This window comes from Macrobrachium rosenbergii, chromosome 24, assembly GCF_040412425.1.
Source record: "Macrobrachium rosenbergii isolate ZJJX-2024 chromosome 24, ASM4041242v1, whole genome shotgun sequence".
NCBI lineage: Eukaryota > Metazoa > Arthropoda > Malacostraca > Decapoda > Palaemonidae > Macrobrachium > Macrobrachium rosenbergii.
This window is the reverse complement of record NC_089764.1, coordinates 31,778,736-31,791,582: the sequence shown is the minus strand read 5'-3', so window position 1 is coordinate 31,791,582 and position 12,847 is coordinate 31,778,736. Positions and strand designations below refer to the sequence as shown.

Below are 12,847 nucleotides of genomic sequence, written 5' to 3'. Positions count from 1 at the left end.
AATGTTGGAAACAACGAGGAATGAATGTATGCATTTTATGAGCATCACAATTGCCATTCTTAAGATTTCTGACTCTACATAGGTATGTGGATGGGTAGAGGGAGATCCAGCGATTCGCTGGCTGACGTACGACTCTAGAAAAAAACGCTTCATTTTCTATTTATGAGTTCTGTTTTCGTATATCATATATTTAGCTGTTCAAGGAAGTATATATGCTACATATCACAGAAAATTTAAGCATAAAATCTTGCGGTATATATGAGTTAATGTGTGATGCCGTACAACAACGTGGGCCATCTTCGGCAGCGCAGATAGGAACGACTCCAATGCATTCAAGTTACTGATCTCAGTTGGGTTTGACCCAGTGACGATATAACGTATATTTGTACAGCCGGTGGTTTCCTGTCATACTAAAGTGAAATTTGCATCTGTGGATAATTGTCGTAAAGTGATAACGGTGGACCAACACAGCCGAAATGTAAGTGTGACCCCTTCCTTGGCCCGCCATTTCGTCCCGAGAATAGGTCACATAGAATTAGAAAACCAGTTAGAAATCAGCTGACCCGTTTTAGGCTAGGGCTTTAAGCCTAGAGAGCCCAGGCGTTCGTTCGTCTCGGGCCGAGATGACCATTGCTCTCTCTCTCTCTCTCTCTCTCTCTCTCTCTCTCTCTCTCTCTCTCTCTTGTTGTTCCTGTTTGTTGTTTGGATTTATGAGAAAGAGTAAATAAACCCCTTTTAAATCGTATCTGTCTCGTGTTCGTCTCGAGCCGGGATGACCATTTCTCTCTCTCTCTCTCTCTCTCTCTCTCTCTCTCTCTCTCTCTGTGTTGTTCCTGTCTGTTATCTGGATTTATGAAAGGGAGAGATAGAGAGAGAGAGAAAAAAAAAGCAGTTGAAATCGTATCTGTTTAGGCGTTCGTCTAGGGCCGAGATGACCATATCTCTCTCTCTCTCTCTCTCTCTCTCTCTCTCTCTCTCTCTGTTTGCTGTCTGGATTTATGAGAAGAGAGAGAGAGAGAGAGAGAGAGAAACACCGTTGAAATCGTATCTGTCTAGGCGTTCGTCTCGAGCCGAGATGACCATTCTCTCTCTCTCTCTCTCTCTCTCTCTCTCTCTCTCTCTCTCTCTGTTGTTCCTGTCTGTTGTCTGGATTTATGAGAAAGAGTAAACAAACCACCGCTGAAATCGTATACCTGTCTCGTGCGCTCTTTCTCTCAGCTTTAGGCGAGCGAAGAGAAAGTATCCAGTCGGCGGATTTTGACTTTGGTTGTTAAAAGCCCTCTTAAGTGGGTCCTGGAATTGGCTAACGATCGGAAGACCTTTTTTTTCGTCCCTTCATTGCTGCTATTTGAGGCGGAATGACCTTGAAATGAGTTAATTATAGGCCAATGCGTTTTATTGTTGACATAGGACTACGCAGCACTTTCTTTAGACGTAAATATAGGTCGTGTTGAAGAGCACCTTGTTTTCGTTGATTGCGGCTGACTGGGGTTAGTGTGTTGGATGTGAACACGTGCGACTCCTTGGGAGAGAGAGAGAGAGAGAGAGAGAGAGAGAGAGAGAGAGAGAGAGAGAGAGAGGTTTCTCTCTCCTAGTACTAGCACACATATATATACGTAAGGAGACAGCTTTGAAGCATTGTCCATCTATAGCCATGCAACCAAACAAGGCTCTCTCTCTCTCTCTCTCTCTCTCTCTCTCTCTCTCTCTCTCTCTCTCTCTCTCTCTCTCTCTCTCTCTCTCTATATATATATATATATATATATATATATATATATATATATGTGTGTGTGTGTGTGTGTGTGTGTATGTGTATGTATACAGCCTTGTTTGGTAGCATGGCTAGATGGACAATGCTTTGAAAGCTGTCTCCTTATGTATACGTGTGCTAGTACTATAGAGAAACTCTCTCTCTCTCTCTCTCTCTCTCTCTCTCTCTCTCTCTCTCTCTCTCTCTCTCTCTACGGAGGTGCACGTGTTCATATGTGTGTGTGTGTGATTATTGCGGTTTTGTAAAGAATCACGTGAAAACGATACTTGATAATCAACTCTCTCTCTCTCTCTCTCTCTCTCTCTCTCTCTCTCTCTCTCTCTCTCTCTCTCTCTCTCTCTCCACAGCCACTTATAATTCTGTTATAGTGGATTACATCATTACCGTTGGTTAGTTACTCCATATGGTGAACAGTTTCCCCGGTAGAGCGTTGAATTTCTTTTTTAACCAGAGGTGTGTGTGTGTTAGTTTGTGCGTACGCCAATAGTCTTTGCTTTGCCGGCTTAACTTTCTAATATTATTCCAACGTTATTAGCGTTGGGGTTCCTACAGTTGCTGCGGCGTGTAATGCATTATGAGGATGATGTTTGGTTGCGTGCACGCATTCATACAATGCGTATACTTATACGTATGTATGTATGTGTTTATAGATACGTAGATGTATATTTATGTATGGTTAGGCCTACATATAAATACACTGGCATATATATAAATATATGTTTATATATACACATACACACTCTAGTGTCATATATAAACATAGGCTATGTGTTTATATATGCATAAATGTATATTTATGTGTGATTAGGCCTACATATGCTACATATAAATACATATGTTTCTATATATGCATGCATAGGCATATGTGTAAATATATATGTATAAGCATATATGTATATATATATATATATATAGTATTTATATATATATATATATATATTCATAGTATAATTATATATATGTACAGTATTTATATATATACACACATTCAAATATAAATGTGTAGGCCTATATATATTTATGTATGTCTAGGCCTATAGGTTAATATATATATATATATATATATATATAGTATATATATATATATATATATATATATATATATATATATATATATATATATATGTGTACAAACATATTTATCCAACACACGACATACGACAAGTGTACAAACATATTTATCCAACACCGACATACGACAAGCGCTCATTTGACATTACATCTCGAGTAACGAACTCTTCTTCTTATCGCGAGAAGCGACTGTAATAAGCCACGGCTTAATAATTCTCCCTCAGTCCCTCGTCACGTGCATTTAGAGAATCATTACTGTCATCTTCTCTGAGTCTCGAGATTTTATAGTACTGTCAACAGACCCCGTTTTTTCGCTGGCCCGGAAGTCACAGTACATATTAGTGAGCCATTTCCTACTCGCAGTGCGCTCATGCAGTTTTGTCATGGGCAATAAAAGTGTGTGCGCATGCTTGCAAGCAAGCTTTTCGTACGGAAGTTTGGCCGTTTAGAGTTTGCTCAAAGTATGCCCTGATGCTTTATTCATCCGGTTGAATTTATGGAAGGAAATAATGTTTCCCTGTATATATATATACATATATAGATATGTGTATATCCTTCCCGTTGTCAAGGTCGACAATAGTACCTCGTTCTGATTACGGGAAAAGGGTTCGTTTCCCGCCACCGGACATCAGAATTTCTTCATATTTCTTGCACTTGGATCTTAAGGCTTTGCAGTAACAAGTGTACCCAAAAAAGCGCGAAGAATTCGAGAAAGTTTAGAGGGCATTGTGGCTATTACAATTACGTATGTATCAGGTAAAAAGTGACCAGTAGATTCTACATATATATTTTAGCCTCTGCATTTGTGTGGACTGTCATTTATTATTGATATTTCATTGCTTAGTTTAACGTTCCTGACCCAACTTGACTATAACCCAACAAATCTAACTTGAACTAACGTAGACATCCTTTCATAGACAGGGGATAACGGAAGCACCCCCCCTTCCTCATCCCCCCACCCATTGGGTATAACTACACAAAATGGCTACGAATTAAATTTTTCATTTAATCGATAACCTCAGAATTTTGCAGTATTTTAGGCATCATAAGTATCTTTATCACAGATATGACTTTCTTGAATGTTATTTTTCGTATCTATTGTTTTTTTATCCTTTAATGAGCTGTTAGTCGATAACCATACGGGCTGCAACGCCATGTTTCACTTTGCTTTTGGTTTTATGTACAGCCCTCCACAGGGATGATTCCCTCTTTGGTGGACCCTTGTACGTTTTCAAGATAAGGTGCTTCTTATATTTTATAATTGTCTCTCAGTGTTTTCTCGTCAGTTTCGTAGCTTATGCAGAACAGAATCTTTAGTTCTTTTTTAAATTTTCTTTCTTCTTGTGTGATCTTCACTTCAGGCGGTATTTTCTTGGCGCGCAGTGTACAAATGCTCTCTATAAAATGCTAAAAACACATTTAAGTTTGAATACAAGAATTTTTAGAATTTTGCCCTCTTTTTGATGACTGGTTTTAGCCTGACTTACAATAGTGCGTAAAAAGGCAAGTATTTAGGTTTTTCAGTTATTTTGTATTTTGAATCTTATGCTGGACAGTACAGCGTCGTACGTCAGACGTGGTGTTTATATCCCGTAGAGTTTAGCAAGGTTGCTGGCCTGTTCTCAGACTTTCTTGAATTACTTATATATATATTATATATATATATATATATATATATATATATATATATATATATATATATATATATATATATATATATATATATATATATATACTGTATATATATATTTTTGTGCTGTTATTGTATTTATTTTCAAATGTTAGTTTTAGGTTTTATTGCTTTTTCTTCGCTTCCTTCATTGAACTACCATTCGCGAAGGTGATATTTTATATTTCATTCTAAACAGGAGAATTGACAAGTTTCAACTTCGTCCATTAGATGCTTCGTTCAACTCACATGCATGGAATTCCGACACTTTGAAGTGCCCTCATAAGCCACCCACTTCCAAGGGGCGGGTCTCTTGTATCCTGCTTGGTTAGGCACCACTTTTCCACCTCCGTAGTCGGGTAACGCCGTCAGTGCACCTCATGCGGTGCACTGTAGGCATTACTTAAGGTTCTTTGCAGTGTGCCTTCGGCCCCTAGCTGCAACCATCTTTCGTTCCTTTTACTGTACCTCCTCCTATATTCTCCTCCATCTTACTTTACTCAACCCTCTCCTAACAATTGATTGATAGTGCAACTGCTTTGAGGTTTTCCTCCTGTTACACCTCCCAAACCTTTTACTGTCAATTTCCGTTTCAGCGCTGAATGACCTCATAGAATCCCAGTGCTTGGCCTGTGTCCTAAATACTATGTTCAGTCAATCAATCGACCACTTTTTCACCTCCAACTTTATTGCGTTCTCTCGGCACGAGCCTCACAATGCATTGTATTAGGATGGCAGGCATCCAGGCAGGAAAAAAAACGTTAGGAGAGCTGGAGCAGTGGTTCTCAACCTGGGGAGCGCGCCCCCCTAAGGGGGCCGTCAGCAATTTCCAGGAGGGGTGTGTGAGCCCTAGGGAGAAATGAATAATTCTCTAATTATATTCGTTATTCTCTTAACAAGAGTCGCTAAGAAGCAGTGTCAAGTCTCACTAATGCAAGTGTTGTTGCATCCGCAAATATCTTCAGCAAGTCCTACTTCGGAATGTGTCAGAGAGGAGAGAACTTTCCTTCATTGCTGTTGCTTACAATTGATTTCTTGGTATAAACTTTTGTCTGTCTTCTTACCTTCAGACTAAGAGGATATGTTCCCTTGTCTGTACAAGAGGTTCCTCATTGGACGGGTGGGTATCGTTCTCGGGTAGCACTCTGCTGGTCCCGCGTTCGATTCTCCGACCGACCAGTGAAGAATTAGAGGAATTTATTTCTGGTGATAGAAATTCATTTCTCGTTATAATATGGTTCGGATTCCACGATAAGCTGTAGGTCCCGTTGCTAGGTAACCAGTCGGTTCTTAGCCACGTAAAATAAATCTAATCCTTCGGGCCAGCCCTAGGAGAGCTGTTAATCAGCTGAGTGGTCTGGTTAAACTAAGGTATACTTAACTTAACTTATCTGTAGAAGAGCATTTTTTTTTCATTGTCAGGCTTGGTGGAGGCTGTCGGTCTCCAGACGTCGTTGTTCCTACTGGCGTTGCCATCGGTAGTGCATATAGTTAAGAAAGTACGCTCAAATCATTCCTTAGCCTTTTTTTTTTTTACGCTACATTGGTTATGCATTGTTTTTTCAGGTACTGGGTATGAATGGACATTTCAGTGTCCATTCAATGAGATTCCGGTTTGAAATAATCATTTGAAAGACTCGTAGACTGTGCTGCTCTAAAATGGAAGACTGCAGTATCGGCAAAAATACAAAACTGAGAAAAATGGTAGATACTGTAGTTTTCCCTTGCCTTACTACTGATTTTGCAGATACTGCAAATGGGACCCCCTAAGTAAAGCAGTGAAGAATCATTTTGAAACAGCAGTAACTTGCGTATTAGTGTCTCACGAGCCCAATAGGTGGCATATCTCAATTTAAAAAATTTTGCAGATACTGCAGTTTTCCATTTTAGGGCAGTGTGGTGGAATAATTGTTTTCGTTTGTCTTGAACACGAGACCGCGTCAGGTACACTGAAAACAAATGACTTGGGTGCAGGTGCACGCCTTAAGCTCGTCATCTTAAATATTATTGGGAAATATGCCGAAGGCATTGAGGGACCACGCAAATTCCTATTATCCTGATCTACGAGGAGAATTAAATGGCTTAACTCTGTTATAAGAATTTAGATTTCATTTACATGAAATCAATGAACCGTGTTTTATTGTCCTGGTTGGATTTTCCTGAGATGTAACCGAGTATCGAGACCTTTCCCTGAAACAGCGGGACGCCATATCTTGAAAACTAACCATAGAATTTTCTTGAAAATAATCTCATAAATGTTTCCCACACACAAATTACTTTAGGTGTCATAATCTAACCCTAACGTAACCCCCTAACCTAGGTGCATGGCCAAAAAAAAAAAAAAAAAAAACCGGGGTTGGTGCAATACTAGCTTGCATCTCAGGATTTTGCGTCCTGATTCATCTACGCAACACCAGAGCAAGATTAGTTTGACTTCCAGTTGGATATCCTCAGGTTTATCGGATTCTGTTTATTTCGAGTTTTTCCTCATTTTTAGATTTTTTGGAGATTCAGAAACACAAGTCTCAGCATTTTCGTCTGTTCAAATACTTGGGGTTTACGACACAGAAGCTGTTTACATCTGTTATGCAGGTAACAGACTGAATCTTACTGGAACCAGACCGACCCAGTCTCATGTCAATTTTGGGTTAAAGAGAGATGATAGAATAGTTACAGCTTGTACAACACCTCAGAGTAGGCAAATGAAACATGAAGTACCGTGGGTCTGGGTGATGCTTCAGAATATACGAAGGCGTTTGCGTAGTTTTAGGCAAATTAGGGTTATAAGCAAATAAGTGGAACCGTTACGCCAGCGATTGCTTCTTTCCTTCTACTGGCAAGCTCTGGAAAGCAGATTGTGCTTGTGTTTTCACATTGTCTTTATAACTTCGTTGCGTGGATATTAGTCAGAGCAAACACTTGTGCAATAGAAATGCAAAATATGTAGGGTGAGAGAAATGGGTTAATGAGCTTGACAAGTGTTTGAAGTCAAGAGTATAGCCTCTGTTTCTCTGTGTAATGTATTTCAGTAAGGAAATGAAATAAAAACTACTCAGGCTAGAGGGCTGCAAGTTGGTATGTTTGATGATTGGAGGGTTGACAGAAAAAAGTGCGGACAGAATAAAGTGCGGACAGAATAAAGTGGGGACGGACAGACAAAGCCGGCACAATAGTTTTCTTTTATAGGAAACTAAAAATACATTTTGCGATACTTAAAGTAATTTTATCATTCACTAAAATTACCCTTGTATGTAAAAGCTTCATGTGGGATGAAACGGATTCTCCTGTGGCATCTCCATCTCTCTCTCTCTCTCTCATCAGACATAACGGATTCTCCTGTGGCATTCCTCTCTCTCTCTCTCTCTCTCTCTCTCTCTCTCTCTCTCTCTCTCTCTCTCTCTCTCTCTCTCATCAGACATAACGGAATCCCCTGTGGCATTCCTCTCTCTCCCTCTCTCTCTCCTGTCAATCACGAAGATCCAAAACCGACTGTCCCGGAACCAGAAATCATAGCCATGGGCCTATTGTGTAGAGTACACGAAAAACACAATACAGTTCATTGTTGATTTCCGCTGGCCCACATGTATAGGTGAATGGCAAGTATTACTGGAACCTCTTCAGTAAAAGAATTCCTTACCTGGTTATTCACTGTTCGTCATCATTATTCTAATATATTCGCTGGTTATGTTGGTTTTATATTAGATGTTTGTATTGCAGAATGTAGTGTTTTTTTTTTTTTTGGTACGTTGTCAAGATTGTGGTTCATTTGTCCGTGGTGAAAGCTTTTTAAAGTTATGCAGGTCAAAGCTTATTAATGTCATGCAGGGCAAAGCTTTTTAAAGTTAAGCAGGACAAAGCTTTTTAAAATTACACAGGTCAAAGCTTTTTAAAGTTAACGTAGGACAAAGCTTTTTAAAGTTACATAAGACAAACCTTGTTAAAGTGACGTAGGTCAAACCTTTTTAAAGTTAAGTAGGACAAAGCTTTTTAAAGTTGCCTAGGCAAAAGCTTTTTAAAGTGACGTATGACAAACCTTTTTAAAGTAACGTAGGACAAACCTTTTTAAATTACATAAGACAAACCTTTTTAAAGTTACGTAGGATAAACCTTTTTAAAGTTACATAAGACAAACCTTTTTAAAGTAACGCGGGTCACAGCTATTGAAAGCAATATAGAACTAAGATCAGAAGTATTATTAAGAAGTAGCATAATTTGCATTTAAATTTTGTTAAGTGCTGCTGTGAAATTACTGGGTACATTGCATCAAATAAAAGTGAGTATGTACCCAAATTACAGTATATAAACAAGTACGCTGTGATCCACATTATATATTTTATATGTAAAGGACCCTGTTACTCTACCTCCTTTCATATTCCCTTTCTTCCATCCCGCTTTCCACCATATCCTGACGATTGATTCATAGTGCAACTGCTTTGAGGTTTTCCTCCTGTTACACCTTTCCAACCTTTTACTGTCAATTTCCGTTTCATTACTGAATGACCTCATAGGTCCCACTGCTTGGCCTTTGGCCGAAGTTCTATATTCAATTAAATTCAGTTAGCGTTTTTATTAGACGATGGTATTGTAAATTGATATTTTTTCAAAGAGATATAGCCTATACGATTTTAATGGTAAAAAATGTTTATGACATAAAAATGTAATCGCTATATCATTTCAAATAGTTTTATCTTTTAGAAGAATTTGTTGATATCAAATTCCAGTGAAATGTTAAAAAAATGTTTATGACCCAAAAACATAATTGCTATATCATTCCAAATAGTTTTATCTTTTAGAAGAATTTGTTGATATCAAATTTCAGTGAAATGTTTGTGTGTGTTTGATGGCGATCAAGTGCTCAATCCGTTTCAACAACTTTGTTTCAATAGATTTGCCTTTTTTTATCGTAAGAAATAAAAGCAACACATCTTTAGAAAACTACGAAAAGACTTGCTCTCAACTCATAAAGTTATAAACAATCGAATTCGTCTCGTTTAAAAAAGAAAAGAAAAAGGCAGTCTGTTGTTTTTTATCGTAAGAAATAAAAGTAACACATCTTTAGAAAACTACGAAAGAACTCGCTCTCAGCTCATAAAGTTCTAAACAATCGAATTCGTCTCGTTTAAGAAATAGAAAAAAAGGGATTTTGTTGCTAAGGGACTGAAGGCAACTCAGAAAAGTCGTAAAAATCAAGCAGCTTGTCCGCCCGTACTTCCTATCCCCTCCAGGATCCCCAAATCCTGAGTGCAGACGGTTACCACCGACAGGAATGCAGAGAAAGTTCGGCTGTTAGGAGTCTCCTTCACAGCTCGTGGGAGACTCTCTCTCTCTCTCTCTCTCTCTCTCTCTCTCTCTCTCTCTCTCTCTCTCTCTCTCTCTCTCTCCCTGAGGTGAGGAACATTATGTTCTCTTGACTCTATTTCTTTCTAGTAGATAGTTTAGCCGCAGGTGCGTTTGCCAGCTTGGAGTTGAAATGAATGGTTCTCCACATCTCTGGTTGGTGGGGTTTCGTTCTTACGTTGTTTGGCTTTTGATTGTTTCGACGAACAGAGAAATGTAAAATCGTAAAAGTAATTTGACGCTGGATATTTTAGGTGTTTGTAAATATGTTCGATCAGTTGTGGCGAACCGGTTCCAAATTTGTTGTTTATACCTGTGGAGTACTGCCCTTAGTAGTAGTAATAATAATAGCAGCCTTTGAAACGGCTCTCATATGTGACTGTAATTTCACCACTTGTAGTAGTAGCTGACGACGGGATATGCCTTTGAAGCGGCTCCCTGAACCATGATAGCATCGACTAATACTACCAATATTAGTAGTTGTAGGGATCTGCCTTTAAAGCAGCTCCTCTCTTGTGCTAGTTTGCCCCTGATTCTGCTCATTCAATCCACTTCTCCCTATGGAGAGGAGCTGCTGTATAGGCAAAATCCGACAACTACAACAATTTGTAGTATTAGTCGATACTATCATGGTTCAGGGAGCCGTTGCAAAGGCATTTCCCGTCGTCAGTTACTGATACTACAACTGGGAGCCGTTTCAAAGGCTGCTACTAATGCTACCGCCACGGGCAGTACTCCACAGGTAAAAATAACAAATTTAGAACCGGCTTTTTCTATGAATTCCGTCACATTCTCATGACCTCCCTAGACAAACCTGCGGAAAGTAAGAGAGTCTCTTCTTCGCTGGCCGTTTTCGTAGGATGGCTGAGATTTGCGGCCGATGTGAAAGCTCCCTCGAGCTCAGAGGGGGAGGGCTTCGAACGCAGTGGCCGAGGTTTGTTCTTGTGTGGTGTTTTCTGAGTTACTCTTTGGAATTGTGGGTAATTCCTGATACTAACTGAACCGTTAGGGGAATATCTCGGGGGCGTGATATAGGGATCTTGTGAGGTATAAATCCCGTAGGGGGCTAGTGCCGTCAGTGCACCTCACGTGGTGCACTGTAGGCATTGCTTAAGGTTCTATGCAGCGTGCCTTCGGCCCCTAGCTGCAACCCCTTACGTTCCTTTTACTGTACCTTTCATACTTCTCTTTCTTCATATTCTCTCCTAACAATTGATTCATAGTTCAACTGCGAGGTTTTTCACCTTTCAAATCTTTTACCGTCAATTTCCGTTTCAGCGCTGAATGACCTCACAGGTCCCAGTGCTTGGCATTTGGCCTAAATTCTATATTAATTTCAATTCAGTTGTTGAGATGTAAAACTTAGCTTGATTGCTGACGATAAAGTGTTTTCCTGAGTGCTTGTTCCTGCATGGGTGAGTTTGGGTATCGCAATGATAAAATTCACAGTCAGATGAGGAAACATGTTGGAGTCTCTTAATATATTTTTCATGAAAATCTTTCAAATATTATTCAAATATTATATGCCTCAATTTTCGATCATTTAGCTCTTTTTCCTGTAATGGTTCCTTTTAAGGAAAAGAGAATATAAATCTCTCTCTCTCTCTCTCTCTCTCTCTCTCTCTCTCTCTCTCTCTCTCTCTCTCTCTCTCTCTCTCTCGCCACTAAACTAAACTTCCAGGAATTATAGCTGCTGGCTTCTGCGGTCTGAAGGGATGATCGATGGAATACCTTTTGCTCACCTTCCCACCCCCACAAGCACTTTCTGCCATTCCTTTACGCCACTGTAAACGCATCACCTCTCTCTCTCTCTCTCTCTCTCTCTCTCTCTCTCTCTCTCTCTCTCTCTCTCTCTCTCTCTCTCGGGAACGTTTTTAGTTGTTGATTGAAAATTACCCTCTCTCTCTCTCTCTCTCTCTCTCTCTCTCCAGGGAACGTTTTCAGTTGTTGATTGAAAAAACCCTTTCTCTCTCTCTCTCTCTCTCTCTCTCTCTCTCTCTCTCTCTCTCTCTCTCTCTCTCTCTCCAGGGAGCGTTTTCAGTTGTTGATTGAAAATTACCCTTTTTCTGTCTGTTTCTTGAAGGACACATTCTCTCTCTCTCTCTCTCTCTCTCTCTCTCTCTCTCTCTCTCTCTCTCTCTCTCTCTCTCATAGCTGAACTACGTTCTCACTTGTCTCGTTTTGAAAGATGTGCACGTAATAAAAACACGAGTAAAAATAAAATAACTGTTTACGCGACGGAGAAAACCTGCCTTCTCTTCACAGAATCTTGAATATATTTCCTTGGTCGGTAACACGAAGATTATAGACTAGACGAGATTACCACCGCAGTCTTCGGAAGAGTTGCGATCGTTTCCCTGCGGTCGGTGTGATCGTTGGAAAGCGAACGTTTGTGTATGTGTGTTTCTTTTCCCGAGATTTTCGTATTTTCGTGGTTTATGGTTTTTAGAAATTTTCGAGTTTACTCTCTCACAAAATATTTCACAGATTTGGGTGTGTATGTATGTATATATATATATGTATATATATATATATATATATATATATATATATATATATATATATATATATATATATATATATATATATAGGCATAGTTACATATATACATACATACATATAAAAATCCCAAAAATATTACAGGCTTGGCTTATGTATATATATATATATATATATATATATATATATATATATATATATATATATATATATATATATATATATATATATATATTTACTTCCCAAAAAGTACATTACAGGCTTGGGTGTATGTATGTAAATATAAATATATATATATATATATATATATATATATATATATATATATATATATATATATATATATATATATATATATATATATATGTGTGTGTGTGTGTGTGTGTGTTTGTGTATGTATGGATGTACACACACACTTATATGTATATATATACTCACTGGAACCAGAGATTCTAAGCACTGTGTCCGCTTTATTAGATAAAATATTGAAATGTTCCCAA

The 12,847-nt window shown here is 38.7% G+C and overlaps 1 protein-coding gene across 2 annotated transcripts in view; it reads left to right on the top strand.

Annotated features, from left to right (window-relative positions):
- Window positions 1-342: 342 nt before the first annotated feature.
- LOC136851981 (uncharacterized) overlaps window positions 343-12,847 on the top strand; it is a 109,533-nt gene continuing 97,028 nt past the window's right edge. Inside the window, exon 1 of one of the 2 annotated variants that reach the window (XM_067126378.1) lies at window positions 343-478. The gene's annotated coding sequence lies outside the window, so the exon portion shown is untranslated. The remainder of the gene's footprint in view (window positions 479-12,847) is intronic. The other variant, XR_010857023.1, reaches the window with a different exon arrangement.